The sequence below is a fragment of the Marmota monax genome, unplaced genomic scaffold, assembly GCF_021218885.2.
Source record: "Marmota monax isolate L192 unplaced genomic scaffold, Marmota_monax_Labrador192_F-V1.1 WCK01_AAM20220418_F8-fsc00020, whole genome shotgun sequence".
In the NCBI taxonomy this organism is placed as follows: domain Eukaryota; kingdom Metazoa; phylum Chordata; class Mammalia; order Rodentia; family Sciuridae; genus Marmota; species Marmota monax.
Genome location: NW_026692912.1, coordinates 11570987 through 11589476, shown reverse-complemented (window position 1 = coordinate 11589476; position 18490 = coordinate 11570987). Strand labels below are relative to the sequence as shown.

Here is an 18490-nt window from a genome sequence, read left to right as displayed (position 1 = left end):
AGAAAAACAAATGGATTCATGCATCTCCAATAACTGATTGAATCTTGCCACTCTGATTCCTCTTTGTTTATCAGCTCAAAATTAACATCTGCAAACCTGAACCCAACTTCTTTCTCTGAAAAACAAGCTTCTCAAAAGATTAGCTCCAGGCTCTATAAGAGAGACAGTTGAAATATCCTTCTCTGTTACCCAGCATCAAAACCCTAAAATTATACTTAACCTCTCTCTCCTCTTCAAGTATGGTATATATTTATTTGGCTAGCCAGGCAGATACTTTTAAAATTTCGTACACAGTCGTCTTGAGAGATGCTTCTTATTGGGTATTGAAGTTACGGCAATAAACTCCCAAATATCTGCCACAATGCACCGCTATGGTGAAGTGGTTCTCTACATTTTTTACTCCTCCACACAACCAAATTCTCATTAATTTTTTTTTGCAAAATACAGCTCCTAATACCCACACAACTATGGAAGCTCAGAACCCTTGAGTTAAACACTAAATCTCTCCATCACCTTTCCTACCCTATATATCTACATTTTTTTTAATGGAAAGTCATTATTTTTAATCCTGACAATTCACCTTGGAATACTGATTCCTCTGTTGTACCAGTTGTGAGAAAGTCCAGTGGTTTGTTTTCAGAACATATTATCTAGCCTTAAATGTAAAATTGGGATGTAAGAAAGGCAGCAGGAGGGGAAACAGAGCAAAATGAAGAGAGGGTGCTGCATAAAAAGAGCATCAAATTACACAAGACCACCATAGGCCATGGATGTGGCAGATCCAAAGTCCACACACCTGAACAGCTCCTTGACAAATGAGGTGTTGGAAAGGATCAGCCTAATCAACAGAGATAGAAATCTCCCTATTGAAAAATAATAACTTCAGAAATAAGAGCTGCATATATACTAGAATATATGAACCCCAAGAAAGCTTTCCCACTACAGGAGAGCAAAAGGAGGTGGGATCAACTAAAGCTATACTTCTTTAAATAACACAACAGGAGACAGCAAAATCTAGGCATTGTTTGGGAAGAGTGTACACTCCATAGCACTCTTCCCATGAAGAACTGGGTATGGAACCTTGCGTTCTAGAGGATAAAATGCTGTTTGTATCCAGTCTCCGTGAGCTTGCTTGCCAGATGATGATGATGATGATGATGATTTTAGTAGCATATCTTATGTAGAGGCAAAGTTTTCTTTGCTGATCTAATTTGGAATTCCTGTGTGATTTCTATTGGACTCCCATATTTCTAACAGATGCAGAGAGGACATAATAACATGAATAAAAAATTATATGAGAAACAAATTAAATTCCATGTAAAGTCAGAAGGCTTCAGGATATATCCTCAAGTGTAAGAGGTCACCCCCCATATTGGTCCATGTCATGGTGTTGCTGATCCTATCCAAATCACAGGTGGAAAAGTCAATACTCTTTGAAGCAGTTTCAGTATTTTCCCACGTTTCTTTGATAGTGTCAAAATAGAATGTATCTCTCAGAGTGTCCTCCTTTATTGTGAAGATTTAGCTAGTGCTTTGTTTATATATTTATCACTTCTATATTGTCCCTTCTGAATGCACCATCTCTCTTCTACTTTAGACCCATATTTTTTATTTGAAAGAATGGTACAAATTAAAGAATTTAAGTGAATGTTTTGGTACAACTTAGAGTAAAGGTGAAGGTAACCCCAACATGGATGCACTGCCTTGGTGACAAGGGAAGTCACTTCCATGGCTATGGGGAAGTCACCTAAGACTTAGTTTTCATTCTCACTGTCTCCCAGGGTGTGTTTGTCAAAGAGAAAATTTGCCATGCCAGATTCTGGGGCTCTCATCTTGCACACCTTGGTTACACCATCAGCCAATTCTTTGATGGATTTCTCCTGCTCAATCAGGTAATGAGTCTTAATGAAGTCACACAAGTGGGGGTCATTTTTCAGTGGCCAGTTTGTGCAGTGCCAGAAGTGATTGGCTCACACTTTTCCCCCAGTGTAAAGCATATTCTATTGTGGTTAGCCCACTTTCCCAGTCATCACGGTCTGGTTTCTTGATATCCTGAAGGAAGATTCAGCCACCTCATGGCTCTGCAGCTTCATGAGTTTCTTGGTATATTCCGTCTCCTGGTGAGATTGGTGAAGACAGTATTTGGAAAGGTTCTTCAAAGCCATATCATCCCGGTCAAAGTTGTAAGACATGGAGAGGCTTAGAGCTCGAGGTTGCTCTGGCAGTTGATGGCAGCCTCAGAGTCCTGGTTCTGGAGCACCTGCAAGGGGGATGCGGTCCTCATGGAGGGTGGCGCTGGAGCAGTGGCAGCAGCCTTGAGATGGTCCAAAGCAAAGGGCTGCTGGCTTTTCAGCAGCTGGCCGGAGTGGGAGTCCAGCGCAGGTTCCGTCCAAGCACTGTTGAAGCAGGAAACCATGGTGACTCTTGGTGAAGAATGTCTTCAGACCCATATTTTTATCTGTCCATCACATGTACTGTGTTCAAATGAAGTTCAGTGTGTGCTCTTGCTTCCCTCTCTTATCTTCAACAATCTTTGTGTTTCATAAAACCCACACACTAGATTCCTGGTAATCATCAGTGACTCCTGCATTGGTCAGGGTTTAAGGCAGGAAAACAGAATCTATATCAGGTAATTTTAAGGGAAATATTTAATATAACGGACCAATAATGCAGATGTTGGAGGGAAAGGGAAAACATGCTTAAAGGCTTCACTAATCATTGGAAGAACAAAGAAAAGGTTGAAGAAGTTGTTATGACGTACAGCATCAGAGAGGATGTTTCACAGACTTGGGGACTCTGACCACTGAGAAGACAACCCCGGCCAGCTCCCCCTGTTGCCTCTGAAAAGGATCAATATAAATGTTAAAGGAAGCTGGACTCTAGAACTAATGATGCTGCCAGAGTAAAATTCTATCTCGGGTCAATTCTGGCAAGAAGAGCATCAAACTATTAAGGAACAAGTCTCTTCTGCTCACCTTCTGCCTTCTCCTAGTGGTCCTTAGTGGCAGAACCAGGAAACCAGGCACGAGAAAATGTGTATTTCATATCAAAACCCAAGAATGGAACTCAGGGAAGGTAACCTTCACATCAAAAAGATCACTATGTCCTGTAAATTATCTCTTTGACTTGTTGGTAAACATTCTCACCTTCCCATTTCTTGTTGCCACACCCTGGGGCAGGCAATCACCACCCACCACAAGTTCAACTCTCCACATAGGCTTCAGAATTGTGTCTCTTTTTCTTCCTTCCCTCCTATCCATCACACTTACACTGGTTGTTTTTCTAACAACCAACTGTGATCTCTTATGGTTCCTTTACTGTATTAAAACATATGCTCTGGGGAACCTGAAATAGTCTTCTCTCCATCTCTGTTCAGAGAATGCTTCTGAAAAAGTTTATCACATATGCAAAGAACAATGATTTTTCCCCCATAAAACATGGTCACATTCTCTATTCTGGGGTTCAGTGTTCACTGAGCATTTACTGTGTGATGGATATAAAAAATCGTATTTTGTTTTGTGAGTCCACTGCTTTTACTAACATTTATTTTTCATGGAGTGGTTCTATGTTTTGCTTTCATTCTTGTTTTAGTATTTTGCTTATTTTTTTTTTTACTTTCTACTATAATCTGCAGAGAACTTGGCATATGATAGATACTACAAGCTACTTGCTGGATGAATGGATGACAGATATGTGCATTTAATAAAATAGACTTTTTACTTGTTCCACTGGATTTGTGCATTGTCCACACAGAACTCTCCAGTAGCTCTGGATCAATACTATTTAAGATGAGGTCCTGAAACCCATGTGTTCCTGGAATCAGGACAATTGAGAAAGAGTAAGGCACAGACAATACTGATTCCAAATCTTAGCTTGAGTTACGCTGAAGCCAATGAATTTGGGAAGAAAATTGAAGTTAAAGGAAGCGGGTGATCCACCAGAGTAGCTCACCCTTGGTACCCTTCTCCTTTCTTCTGAGAAACTGAAATTAGTTGCTCCCTCACTGTAACCCCTGCCTCCTCTCCATTTCCACCTCCTCATTTTTAAACGCTGCTGTTTTGGAGAAACATAGTGCAGTTCCAGCTGCAGGCACTAAATCATTGCTGTTCTTTGGACGTGTGCTGCAGAAGGGAGCCCCTGTGATGAATGGGGCTGTCCATATTTACATTGGGTGGGCAACAGCCGTGGGGATCATCCTGTGCAATGAGTATTCTGGGCAAACTTGGCATGTCCCCACCCCACCACTCCCTCCCCAACCTTCTCCTTGCCCAGTGACAGTGACTGATTGGCCACTTCTAAGGAGAACTGCCCTTTGGAAGAAAGGAATCACAAAGTCCCCTCTTGTTGAAGCGTGCATGCACACACACAATTCTCATAACAGACACACTTCACACACACACACACACACACCCTCACTATCAATCTGTTAGTGCCACATTCTTTTTGGCGATTTCATATTTCTTTTGATAACCTTACCAAACGACAAAAACTGCTGCTCAGGTGTAGTCAGGGAATAGAGAGAGGAAGAGCAACCTGTCTTCGAAAAAAGAATCTCTTATGGGCTTGTAGGGACATAACACTTTGACATGATGCATACTGCCTCATCCCCAAACTTATTGCCCGAGGCAAGTTGTGTCAAATACAGGTCATGCTAAAGCCCCGTGTAACCAGGGCTTTCTGCCTGTAGGCAATCCACCTTCCTGACTGTGTTAACTTGAATTCTGGTGCTAAAGAATAAAAAGACAAAGTGGAAAGAAGAATATGGATAGTAAAGATACATCCAATTTATATAGTTTTACAGAATCATCACCATCCCCATTTACATTTCAACAATTAGCTGTTAAAGCAAGAAGGACAGGTGTGTGTGTGTGTGTATGTGTGTGTGTGCATGTGTGTGTGTGTGTAATACATGTATGTGGATATGTGCACAGGAGACAGGCAAATACAGAAACCCAGATACAGAAAGGAGGTTATTTATTTAATATGAGGAAGGTTGGGCAAATTGGACTAATTTCATTAGCTAGAATATTTTAGACACAGAATGTAATCTGGACTTCAGGATTTTAATCTTATACTGTACACTGGCAATTTCACCGTCTCTCATATAAACTGAACCTGATAAATTTCGCCATTTCATCATATATCTTTCATAGATCTCTTTTGGATCCAGGAGTTCTCAGGGGTTCTGAGGGGAGGACATCAGACATAGAGACAGATCATCATGTTTATAATGATCCTGTAGGTGAATCACATGCTTTACCCCGCCCTACATTCTGTCTCAGTGGAAACCAAAGAATCTTTCCTAGGACAAGACAATTCCGAGTTTTCAGATGACTCATTAGGAATTTTTAAATTTCTTTTTAGAGCACGTAATTACATTGCTATTCTTAGTTTTCTCCTACATCTGTTTCAACCTGTTCAGGGACACTTTCTGTGATATGAGGCTACAGAGTCTATTACAATTGTTTCTAAACTCAAAAAAATCAGATCCAATTTTATAACATCTGGAAGAAAACATACTTTGTACATTATCAAACATTATAAAATGATAAAAAGATGGCAGAGTTATTAAACTTATTCTAAAAGCAATGCTTTCCTTTCTGTCTCCCTAGCCACCACCAGCACCAAGAAATCCTTTGTGACTTGTGCCAGGACTCTGAGCCATGTCCACACACTAGATGCACTCTGGCTGCAAAACTCTTTGCATTGAGCCCTAGTCCGTCACTAAAGAACAAGGCAAAGTAGAGATGGTCAAGGGCTCAGGGGCCAGGTTTATTTCTCTGTGAACTTCAGCAAGCTTCTTAACTCAGAAAACCTTACTTTCATTTGTGCAAAAGATTACTAATTTATCTGTATAGAATTATTATAAGGGCTGCATGATATGATAAATGTAAAGAAATTTATACTGGGTATTCATTTAATAGATTATTTTTTCTTTTGCTTGTATGTTAGGATTTGTGAGGCAAGACCCTAGGCACTATGATTAAGAATCCAAAACACGAAACAAAACCAGCAAACAAGAGTGATAAGGGATTCATTTATCCAATAGTTTTAAGAAAAGTTGGGTAAGACGGGGTTTTTCATGGCAAGACATATTTTATACTTTCATATCATTAATATCAAAGAAATATGTTATACACATCATCTTCCAAACCCACATGATTGTGAAACTCACATTTATTGGTTGTCATTAGAATGACAGTGCATTCTAAAAATTTCTATAATGGTAGGCATTTTCAGTATCTGTTCTAATTTATTTATTATGGTGACCACCAGCCATATTTGGCCATGGAATCTTTGAAAAATGGCTAGTGCAACAAATAAGCTATCTTACAATTTACTCAAATTAATTTCTAATTTAAGCTTTAACAGCCACATGTGGCTTGTGTCTATCATAGTAGAAAATTCAGACCTAGATGTAAGTGTCTCAGGAAACACTTTGGAAAATGCTGCTGTAGTAACAACAGCTGGTCAAACAGTCGGAAGTTGGCAAGGCCAGAAGGGGCAGGGTGGAGCAGGCAGGAGAGCTGTTGGCTTTACTCCGGGAAGAAAAAGCCATGAATAACAGCTACTAACCAGGTGGGGGCTATGAGAAGTTAATGAGGCTCAAGTCTCAGAGCTACTCTCTTGCATCAGTCCATCCAAGGTCCCAGGAGTTTTACGCCTGGTCATGTATTTTATTGTTAAAATACCAAAAGTAAAATATTTTTAGCAATAATTGATTAAAACAGCTGTTTACACTCTGACTTCCCTTATGCAATATATCCACTTATGTTGAGAGGTACAAGGATCTGAATGTCTGGCTTCTTCCCCGAAATCATGTGCTAAAATCCTAACCCCTGAGGTGGTGGTATTTGGAGGTGGGATTTCAGGGAGATGACTAGGTCCTTAGAGTGGAGCCCTCATGAATGGGATTATGCCCTCATAAAAGAGGCTGTGCATCTTCCACAGCGTGAGGCCTCAGTTAGAAGGTGCTCAAAGTCAGGAACAGGCCCTAATTTGACCTCAATTCACTGACAGCTTGGTCTTAGTCTTCCTAGTCTCCAGAACTAGGAAATAATGTCCAAGGCAAACCTTTCAGTTTATGATATTTTTTGCTGTAGCAGGCCAAAAAAGGCCCAGTCAGATGGTAATATGTAGCATGAACACTTTTAGATCTGAATAAAGAGAAGGTGAGGCAAAGACACAGTGTTTGGGTTGAAGTAAACTCTATTTACATGATGCAGATTCTCTTTTGTAAATATTTAAGTTGTTTCTGGTCCGGTCTAGACACGACTTTCAGCAATGCTTTTTAATATCGTAAAGTCAAAAAGGATGTAAGATTATTTTTTAAGGAAAATCTAAAATGTTTTTTAATATTATCTCTCATATTTGAAACAATGTTTCTAAAGACTTGCACAAGTTTGGTCAAAATCTTAAAATTTACATGACATTACAATAATTAATGAAGCCCAAAAGAACTTCTTTCCACTATCTTTCAATGCAAACAAATTTCAAGTAACATTATTAGAGAAAAGATCAAATTACATTTTATTCTCTCTTTAGAGGATATTAAACAACTTTGTCATAGAAAGACATGATCATATGAAGCAAAAAAAAAACAACTAAAGAAAATTATTACACAGATATTTCAGAAAGTTAATTTGTAAATGAGATTTACATTGTTTAATGGATTTGGGAACTATAAAAATTTGAATTGACTATGAATGTTTTCCTTCTCTAACTAAACATTATTTTTAATTCTGTATTTTTAATTTTGTGTTCTTGTTTTGAAACAGGCCCATAAAATTCTATAATTTGGAGTTTACAGCAAACAGGTGCCATCTTTAAAAATTCTTGAGTTGGGAAGAACAAGAATCTGTGGGTAAGATCACCAGCAATCACATCCTGCCAGACAGCAGTATGAACAGATAGTCACTCAAAAAAGTAACTTTATAAGTGCTAAGGAAGCCAACTGAGAACCTTAGTGCTTGATTTTAACAAGGTAAAAAGAAAGGCTGCATTAAAAAGACAGAAAAAAAAGAGTTGCAGACATCAGCCCTTCTCCACCTATAAGGTGCCTGGAGAGAGACACCTCTCACTTGTGGAGGAGGAGGGCACTAAGTTTGCACTTCAAACCTGGTACCAGAACCCTCATGGTGAATCTGTGCATGTGCTTGACAGAGCTCCACACCCTTACTTTCAGACCAAGATCTGAACACGGAGGTGCTAGAGCTATGTTTCCCAACAAAGACACTGCTCCAAACCAGGTCCCCCAATACCAGGTGACAGAGCAGGAAGCAAGACTCCACTCACTGGAAAACAGGGAAAGAAATGTAGCATAGGACTTTGGGTTAGAACTCAATTTTGAGCCAGCCACAATGAGACCCATCTCCAGTTGGAAAAAAGTCCCCATATCAAGGCCAGAGCTCATAGACATAGCTTCTAGACCTTCTCAGGCACCACAGTGAAGCCTGCATTCAGGTAGGGAGCTCAAGTTTTGGCCCACATCATTGCCATCCTTGGAGTGGGCCTGGGGCACCCCTGAAGACTTTGCAGGTCCCAGTAGCTGTGAGAATCAGGTACGACCCAACTTATCAAGGGACTATTTTCACAAGTCACTCCCCTAACCTTGGGCAGCACAACTATCCCCAGGTTGGTCCTCACAGATGACATCCCTAAAACTAATCCAGCACCACGCAAATACCTGCATGTCCTGACGGGGTAGACTCAGGTTTTGGCCTGTGTCACTGCCAATTGCATTGTGTTCCTTAGTTCACCTCTGAGACTGGCAGGTCCTGAGCTTTGATACTCAGGAGTGATCCAGCTTAGTTAGCATGAGCCTTAGTGGCCAAGGGACTGACTTCATCGACACAAGCTCAATCTTGGACAACATAGTATGAGGTAAGATTTCATTCACTGGACAGATCCTAATGGCATCCATTTCCAGGGCAGTACCCATGGGCAGAGCCTCTGGAACGGCCCCTGGTGCCAGGAGAAGACAGATAGCTGGAGTCTGTTAGTCTTCTAATCTGGCTAGCATCACCTGCAGTTGGCTGTAGCAGTCTTGAGCCACAGGTCCTTCCCATAGCAGTGTAACACTGAGCTATGATACACAAAACCAGTGCAACACTCATGTGCCTTAGGGCCATGTGAGTGTTGCACTGGTTTGGGGGAGGCTATGAACTCAGATTATGACAGATTTGTGGCACCTTTGATCACAAGATGGTGTAAGCTAGTCCCTGTATGGTGACTCAAAGCAGAGTTAGCAAAATCCCACTGTCTGGCCACTGGCAAGTGAATGGGGTCTAGAAGTGTGGACCTTCCCCAGCAACAGGGACAGACTTAGGAGGATTGACTACCCATTTCAGGGACTCCCCCAGTTCTTGCTGAACAGCATCTAATTTTTAATTTTATCACCATAAATAAATGATAAATGCTTAGAAGCTAAATATGTTTAACCTGGGTTAAACATTACACAATGTAAACTTTTATTGAAACACATGGTACCTTATTATTAAACACAATTTTATTATAATTGTACAGATTAATGGGATTCACTGTGATATTTTCTTACATGCACACATTGTGTATTGATCCTATATATCTACCCTTCTACTCTCTTATTTGTATCAGTTTAAATAAATTTGATTTAAATTTTAAATAATTATGTCATCCTTCAGCCAATACTAAGAAGGCAAGGTAGATTATTGCAGTGAATCTAGTCTTCCTACTGGTCCATGGAGAAGATTTTATCATTTTAATCTATCAATTCTGGAAGTGAGTTTGGATTTTGCCTAAGTTTATAGAATTCATATGTAGAATGATTGAAACTCAAACATGAGAAGACACCACTTCTGGCTAGGAGTTGGAAGGTAGCAGTAAGCTGTTGCTCCTGTTGGAACCACTGGCCATGGGGCACAAATCTAAGCAGTAACATATTTGTAAAGTGATAAGGTCTGGCACAGTGTTGTGAGACTCTAATCCCAGCAGCTTGGGAGGCTGAGCCAAGAGGATCGCGAGTTCAAAGCCAGCCTCAGCAAATTAGCAAGGCGCTAAGCAACTCAGTGAGACACTGTATCTAAATAAAATACAAAAGATGACTGGGGATGTGGCTCAGTGGTTGAGTGCCCCTGAGTTCAATCCCTGGTTCCAAAAAAAAAAAAAGAATAAATAAGTGATCAGAAGTGTGTGGAAGGTAAAGGGTGTAGAAGAATGAATTTCTAGGGACAAGAAAGCACTCCTCATGTGAGAAGAATTGCTGCTCTCTTCCCTAAGGGTGTTTTCTGAGCTGCCTCACTGGACAGAAGGCTTGCAGAAGGCAGACAGATTCTTCCCAGGAAAAGAAAACCAGTGGAAGTTTTCATAACCACATGGGTTAGTGTGAAGAAATCAAACCTGGGGGTGCCACAAATTTTAGATGGATTGTCCCCAGGAGATCTGAAGAGTTATGCAGGACCATAGTAAAGTGGGGTGCAGCTGAAAAATCACAGTAAAATTGCATGGGATCTTTCAGTACCTACAGGACAAAAGAGCATTTGCTATTTTTCTCTTATTGCCTGTTCCAATGCCTCTGTTGTCTTCCATTGTGTAACAACAAACAATTTGCTTTTCACCTCTGTGCATTAATTCTGTTTCTGGCAATCTCAAATGGTGGCACTGTGAACTTTCAAGTGTGTGTCTTTCGGATGATCCGGGGCTTCATCTGTGCTGGGGATATATCCAGGCCTGGGATTGCCAGGTTGAGGGGATATGAAGTCATTCTACTTAACAGGAGGGACTGATTTTCAAAAAAATGATTATCAACTCTACTAGGGGCACAGCTGACTTAAAACCACAAAACACATTTACATGTATCTAAATCTATATTTATTTCTCTTTGTATATCTATGAAAAGATGAAGAGAAAGAGGGAGTTCATATGGAGATATGAAAACAGAAGAGAAAAAGTCAAGAGACCGGAGAAAAGAGAAATGCAAAGAAATGAACAGGGCAGTGGGTAAGAGAGAGGGAGGAGACCTAAGAAGACAGGGATAATGTTAACTAGAAAAACAGAATAGATGGAGACAAGGAGATTTTAGAAAACATCAGTGCATACAGACACATTTTTTTTTCTCCCCTAATCACAGAAGGCAAACATATTTCTGGAGAGATGCTTTTGTCTGCAAGGTGTGTGTGTGTATTTCTTATTCTTAAATTAGTTGGTGATTTTGATGGGTTGAGCATGTTCTTTTAAGTGTGTTGACAGTCAAAAAGAATGTGCATCTGAAATAAACATATTTCAAGTATTAGAAGTAAACAAGGAGTCAGTGTCTCTGCAAGACAGGAGGAAAGGAGAACAACAGCGACAACAGAATGTAGAGGAGGAAGTTTATAGCATATAGGAAAGAAAAAGAGTTTTATAGAATTACAGTTAGGGTTGAGAGCTGGGCATACACTCCTGTGCTGAGTGATGGAGGCCCAAACCCCAACTTCTAGCCTCCGTCTCAACATGGGTTACTGTATATGATGCATACACCAAATTGGCTTTCAATTCCACACTAATTTGGACTGATACTATGTAGTCTTAAGAGGCTCTTATCCAATCCTGGAATGTCCATCACAGAAAACTAAAAAAGTTACTTTTTTCTAAGCTTTAACTTTACATATGAGAAAGATGGAGGCCCCCAAATGAACATAACTTGAGGAGACACTACAGTGATGGTATATGATTTCTTCTCCGCTGCTACAAAGCACCATAGTTCCAGCTGACCTGCTGGTTTGGGCCATATTTCTTCCCAGCAGGATATGTGCATCTGGGGTTGCTGTTGCTTTGTTAATTTTTTATTGTACTACATTTAACCTTGTTCTGTCTTCTCCCCCTGGTCCCAAGTAGCATGCACTCCCAAACAAGGAAGCAGAGTCATATATTCTTCATGCTTTTACTAGGAGGAATAGTTTGGGTTTGGACAAAAAAAAATATTCAGATAGAATTATAAAATCTAAAGATGCAAATGGTTTTGAAAAAGCATCAAGTCCCTTATGTTAAAAATGAGAACACTGAGCTCAGAGATTTTAAGTACCTTGACCAAGTTTACATAGATGGTATGAAGTTGACAGCTAGATTAGAATTCAAGCTGTTTCACTCTCAAGAAATTTGATATAAACCTCAGTTTAAGTTCTGAATTAAGGAGTATTCTGATGCAGTAGAAGGAACACAGGTCTTGGATTCCAGCCTCAAAGAGCTTAGTAATATACCATAATGTAGCATATGCCCTAAATATAGCCATTTTACTGGAAATGCCAGGTAACCCTGGTAAACTGTAAACACTACCAGAGAAAGTTAAGTGAAAGGAGCACTAATGTAGTGTGTGTATGTGATGTGTGCATGGGTGTGTGTAAAAGAGAAAAAGAGAGAGATTGATTCAAGCCAAAGGCAGAGTCCCCAGCAGATGCCAGATATACAAAGAACACAGAGGACCAGGGGTGGGGGGCGGCTGAGAAACACACTGTTCTGACTACACGTAGTTCCTTGTCTGTTGGGGAGAACATCAGCAAAATATTTGAGGGCAGAAGCAGAAACTAGAGAAAATAAGAAAATCAGGAAGCAAATGACAGAGGAGGCTCATCCAAGCTAGAAAAGGATCAGCATCAATGGGCTTTTTGGAGATGGAGTCAGGATGACAGAAGGACAAAAATCAGATAACTTTAAAAAGGGGGGGGGACCTCACGCATGTTAAGGGGTGCTGCAGACTGATGAGGAAGGACTGCCCACAGACAGCTCCTTTCCCTGTTCCTCCCTGGTTCCCTAATACCGTGCCGTGTGCACACAGAGATAAAGCGGTCTCTTTTCCACTTCCTTCTCTGTGGGCTTCATTTCTAGTCACAGTCTCAGCTGGTTAATTCTCTTTTCTCTTAGATCAGAGATTAGATATAGCCTGGATTTATGGCTGGAAGAAATAAAAAGAACTATTCCTATCAAGGATTCAAATGATTAAATATCCCACTGCAGAGATGCTTTTAACTTCCCATATAGTAGAATTTCACTGGCTTCAAACACTAGGGCTGGTGCTACCCTGGAGCTCTGAGTCAGGGAGAGCAAAGACAGAGAGCTGGGGATGGAGGCAGCAAGGAGATAAAGAATGACCAGGAATGAGAAACAGAGATGGACTTGGAAATGGAGTGGGGAGAGATTGCCACAAACAGCAAAGACAGGAATTGAAAATAAGGAGACATGAGTGGCATTAAAGAATCACTAGTTCTAGGAGCTTTGGACTGAAATTGGAAGGATTGAACCAATCAAAGAGCAAAAGTAAAGACAGAAGAAAAAACTGTTGTGAACATGTTTTGTATTCCACTCCCAGGATAATTTATCTTTGGTTTGTATTTTCATATCTGAGAATTCACCATTCCTATGTTATTGAGTCCTAGAACTCAAACTATGGAACATCCATTTCAAAAGAATGTTTTATCTAGATGTTGCATGTTGCAACCTGGTGGCCCCATTCATATTTTGTTGGGCTAAAATCCTTACTAAACGTTTGTTTGCCCATTGCATTTCGCATACAAATCAGAAATTCAAGTTTCCCCCATAAACATTACAAGACCTAGTAATGCCTGACTCTTCTGCCCACACATACTGGGAATAATTATTTGCAATAATTATTTGCAATTTTTCAATCCCCCACCCTTTGAGGAAGAGCAAGACACTCTCCTGGTTCTCCTTGTCCCCACCTGACCTCTCCTCTGATGCCTTGCCCTGCAGGCATTTGAGCAGGCTCTTCAGGATGTGGTCCAACCACTCTACACCATTTCCCCAGCCCCCAACAGAAGCCCACACGTACACTGCATGCTTGAGAAAACAGAGGGAAGGCCAGCCAAGGGGCCTTCCAAGGTCACACAAGGAATTCCTGGCAGAGATCAAAGTACAGTCCAGCTCAATTTCTTTTGTCCCTGTGTCAACTGCAAGGCTCTTGGCAGTCAGACTTTCCAGACTGGTGCTCTGGTCACAGCTCAGTCTATCAAGCCATCCACAAACCTGAAATTTTGCGCATGTTGGCTCCTTGGCCTTAAGGATGAGGTTCCACAGTCCTCTGATTTAGAAGGGGCCTCACAGGTTTCCTGGGCAGGTCCTCACATTTTTCAGATAGATGGAGGTCCCAAGTGTCTGTTCAATTTGCTCGAATCAAACTGTGCATGAAAGAGGGGGCCCACATCAGAGTCCAGCCCCCCTCCTCCTCACCTCAAGTCACAGCTCAACACCTGTTCCAAGCTCCAGCAACCCCCTGGGGGGGGGTGGAGTTTGACTTCACTTCCTCTTTAGGCTGCTTCCCAGATCTGAGACCCAAACATAATTTCCAGAGCCCTGGGGCGCTGCGCTCCTCTGGTTTTTAAGTTCATGCTGTGCCTCTGCTAGTATTTTCCCCTTGGATCCCTGGCTGACATTGGTCCCAGTCCCCATCTGTCTGACACCTTCCCTTCTCCTCCTCCTCTTTTTATTCCACTAGATTTAATTTTACCATGATTTCCTCCCAAGTTTTCTAATTTAATGTGAAGTCGACTCTGACCCAGTATTATTTTCCTTGCCCCTTCACTGTTGCACTCGCCATCTGTCCCAAGAATTTAAATGATTCTATTTTTCTTTGTTTTCTTCCATCTGTCTCTCTGCTTCCTCCTTGGCTCCCTAACCCTCCCCAACTCTTTGCCTTCCACTATCTCTTCCTCCCTTCAGGTCTATGTCTTTCTGTAACTTACTCACTTGTTTTCTCTGGTATTTTCTCCCCCCCCCCCGCTTTTTTTTCCCTTGCTGCCTGTTTTCTCTATTTTTGCCATAGTCTCTTTACTTTTTATGTCTCTTCTCTCTCTCGCTCTTTCTCTCTCTCCCAGGGATTGAACCTGGGGCACCTAACCACTGAGCCACATCCCCAGCCCCTTTTTATATTTTATTTTGAGACAGGGTCTCACTCAGTTTCTGCTGTGGCTGACTTTGAACTTGCCATCCTCTTACCTCAGTCTCCCAAACCTCTGGGAGGCATGAGCCACTGCACCAGGCTCCTGTCTCTTCTCTTGATGAATTCTCTCACTCTGGTTCTGGCTCTGACTCTGTCTTCTACAGAATAAAGATCTATTTATTTTCTCCAGGAGACATGGAATAAGTGTCAGATTTGTGAAGAGAAATAGGAAAGCAAATCCTTCAGCCCCAATCCCCCTACTGATGCAGACAGGTGGGCACATGTGCCCTACTAAATCGTAGTAGCTTCTCTACCTTGGGGAAAAAATATTGCCTTTCTCTCGCTCAGATTTTACAGTGGGCCTTAGATGTCTTCTCCATTTGCACTTTGTGCCTCTCACTGAATTAAACAGGAATGAGATTCAGCAAACCTGGGATGGAATCTACGCCTGTCTGGTCATAATGAACCTTTGAACAGACCAGATAGACCATCAATCCTTTCCACCATTGCAAATCATACAGCCTCAAAAGGATAATGATGGAAGGCTAGGGAGATAAGAAGTGATATCATAGAAAAAAAAAAGAGTGTGAAATATGTTTTAAAAACACCAAATTACTTTTATCTATTATGTCTTCTTTGTATTTTAACAAAATAATTCATACTCTATGAAAAAGAAAACCGAAACATTGGGAAACTGGGAGAAAGTAAAAGACACTGCAGGAAAAAAGAGGAAAATAACACCTCACCTGACTTTTTACTAGTGAGACATAAAGGGTCAAATTAGAGAAGAAATGGAAACCAGTATACAAAGTTAAGGCTTAGATTATCATTGTTCATCTTTAATTCCCATGTATAAACACATAATAGTAACAGGTTTTTCAAAGTCTAAGATGCTTGGATGTCATAATTATCATAATTATATCTGAAGAACAACTCAGAGTTTAGGAAGAGGGCTTCTCACAGATCCAACTTTGTTTTATTCATGGCCATGGTCCTACAGCAGAAGGGGGTAGATTCTATGTTTACAAAGCTTAAATTTTCATGCCTCTCATTTAAGAGGCCTTCCAATGCTAGGTGAAGGTTGATAAGGTTATTGAGTAGTTTCTGAATTCAGTGCTCCAAACCTCCTGGATGAAACAATATGTAAAATAAAAGTCAGTTTGTAAACTGCCAAGTGTCCTCAGCTCCCAGACAGTTGGAGATGAGCCTTCCGAGAACCTCAAAGGAGAATTTGCTACACAATGATTATATCCTCTGTCATTTATAAAACCACAATTTTGCAGGGACTTACATTGTGTTTTCACTCACTATTCATGGCTTTAATATCCCAATATTTGCATGTGAAGAAATTGAGGTTCAGGAAGGTTAATTGATTTGCTGGGGTCAAACAGCCTATAACTGGTAGTATTTAGTTCATCCAGGTCAGCCTGCTCAAAACTTATTTTTTTTTAAAGAGACAGAGAGAGAGAGAGAGGATTTTTTTAATATTTATTTTTTAGTTTTCGGAGGACACAACATCTTATTTGTATATGGTGCTGAGGATGGAACCCAGCGCCACACACATGCCAGGCGAGCGTGCTACTGCTTGAGCCACATCCCCAGCCCAAAACTTATTTTTTTTCTCATAATACCACACTGACTATTTTCCAGGGAATTGATGTAGGAATAAAGGTTAAAATATGACCTAATATCAAAATATTTTTTTCTCTTTTTAGTCAGTCACTTTTCTTGTCTCTTCCGTAAACAGTTCGTCAGCAGAGTAGGCAAATCCTTGAATGAATGGATGACAGCATCTTTACTGAGACCACTTATCCTGGAGGAGATGGAATGGCTCTTCCCAAGGCAACTTCAAGTTAGATGATTGCAGGTGAATTTGGGAAGGGATGTGTTGAATGCATCTTACAGAGAGGAAGAAAAAAATTCCACTTATTAAGTCATCTTCCTCCTATCAGGACACCTGCTGGATTACAGTCAAATTGCCAATGAATAATTAAAAGCTAATTTCCATAAAGTGATTTGCCATCCTTTATTGGTTCCTAAATCACCCTCTGGTGAGCTACTGCATAGAGGGATGCTGGCTAGTGTTAACTGGTTTGAAGTCACCCATGATGGAAAGCAGGAGCCCCCAGTGCCTGGAAAAGGGGATGCAAATAAAGGGCTCAAAATTTGGTGGTTTGGGAGGAAAAGCAGGCCCCCTGGAGTTGACTGATGTTAGAAGAGCACAGGAAGTTGTAGAAAAACCCAAAGACATGAAACTGATACAATAACTGGTGGAATTAAAAGCACCTTTGAGAGAGCTGGCTTTGTAATTTTTAAGCAATAGATACTTCACAATAATGAAAAGAGAAGGGGGAATTTCTGGCTCATTTCTTTAGCCACCATCAGCTCTGCAGAAGCTGGAAGAGACCATAAAATCATTTAGATTAGTAATCTGGCTATGTTACTTTGTGACCCAGACTTTAATTTAATTTTAGCTTTTAGTGTTTTTTTTTAAGCTCATTCAGAATCCATTTATTTTAAACAGATAAAAGTGAAGCTTCTTTAGCTATATAGGCAATGGTTTTTTAAAAAAAAAAAATTGTTTGAGGACAATTGCATATGTCAAAAGTTTACATATGCATTTTCTTTGACAAAACAATTATTCTTCTGGTATTTTAGCCTTCAGCAAAACTCACACCTGCACAAAATATTGTGTAATTTTTGCATTATTGCTTATTCTATCAAGAAGCAAAAACAGCATATCCATAGAAGAAAGTTCAAATAAATTGCTGTATCATTTTTTAAAGAAATGAACAAAGTTCATATGAGCTAATATCAGAAGATACGCAAAATCAGTTTTTGCTAAATAAAAAGTTTCAAAATATAGATAATACATTATTATCATACAATGTATATTGAAAACTCTCTCACTCCCAAGTATGTTAACCTTTATCACCTATGTAGTAAAATATAAGCATAAAAAGTAACTTAAGAGGGTTGGGGTTGTAGCTCAGTGATAGAGCGCTTGCCTAGCACGTGTGAGGCCCTGTGTTCGATGCTCAGCACCATGCAAAGATAAATAAATATTATAAAGGTATTGTATTCATCTACAGCTACACAAAATTTTTTAAAGTAATTTTACTAAACCATAACAGATTTTGTATTTATGGATTTATTTATTTTTTTATTTTTTATTTTTTTTTAATATGGAACACTTCACAAATTTGTGTGTCATCCTTGTGCAGGGGCCATGCTAATCTTCTCTGTATCTTTCCAATTTTAGTATATGTGCTGCGGAAGTGAGCACTATTTATGGATTTAAATCGAATTTTTTAAAAAAAATGTTTGAGCAAATTTATACTTTTGTATTCCTTCTTTGTGTGTATTGTTTTCATAATTTCATGACTAAATTTTTTACTTCACATCTAAGTTTTTTTCTGTTTCAATTGAGTTTCTTTTTTTGTAGACTCTGTTATTTTATTATGGCTTCTATTGTTTCTCTGTTCATTTCAATGCTTATTTTATAATCATTCTCAGATTATCCTATTATCTCAAGTTCAGGGGATGCTAATTTATATATGTATTTTTTTTTACTTTCCTTAA

At 40.0% G+C, this 18490-nt stretch overlaps 1 non-coding gene and 1 pseudogene across 1 annotated transcript; both read right to left on the bottom strand.

Annotated features, from left to right (window-relative positions):
• Nucleotides 1-1754: 1754 nt before the first annotated feature.
• Nucleotides 1755-2284, bottom strand: LOC124097124 (ferritin heavy chain-like; annotated as a pseudogene).
• A 15803-nt stretch (nucleotides 2285-18087) lies between these two features.
• On the bottom strand, nucleotides 18088-18194 carry LOC124097525 (U6 spliceosomal RNA). Its single transcript, XR_006853263.1, has one exon. It is a non-coding gene; the product is annotated as a U6 spliceosomal RNA (small nuclear RNA).
• Between the last annotated feature and the right edge of the window lie 296 nt (nucleotides 18195-18490).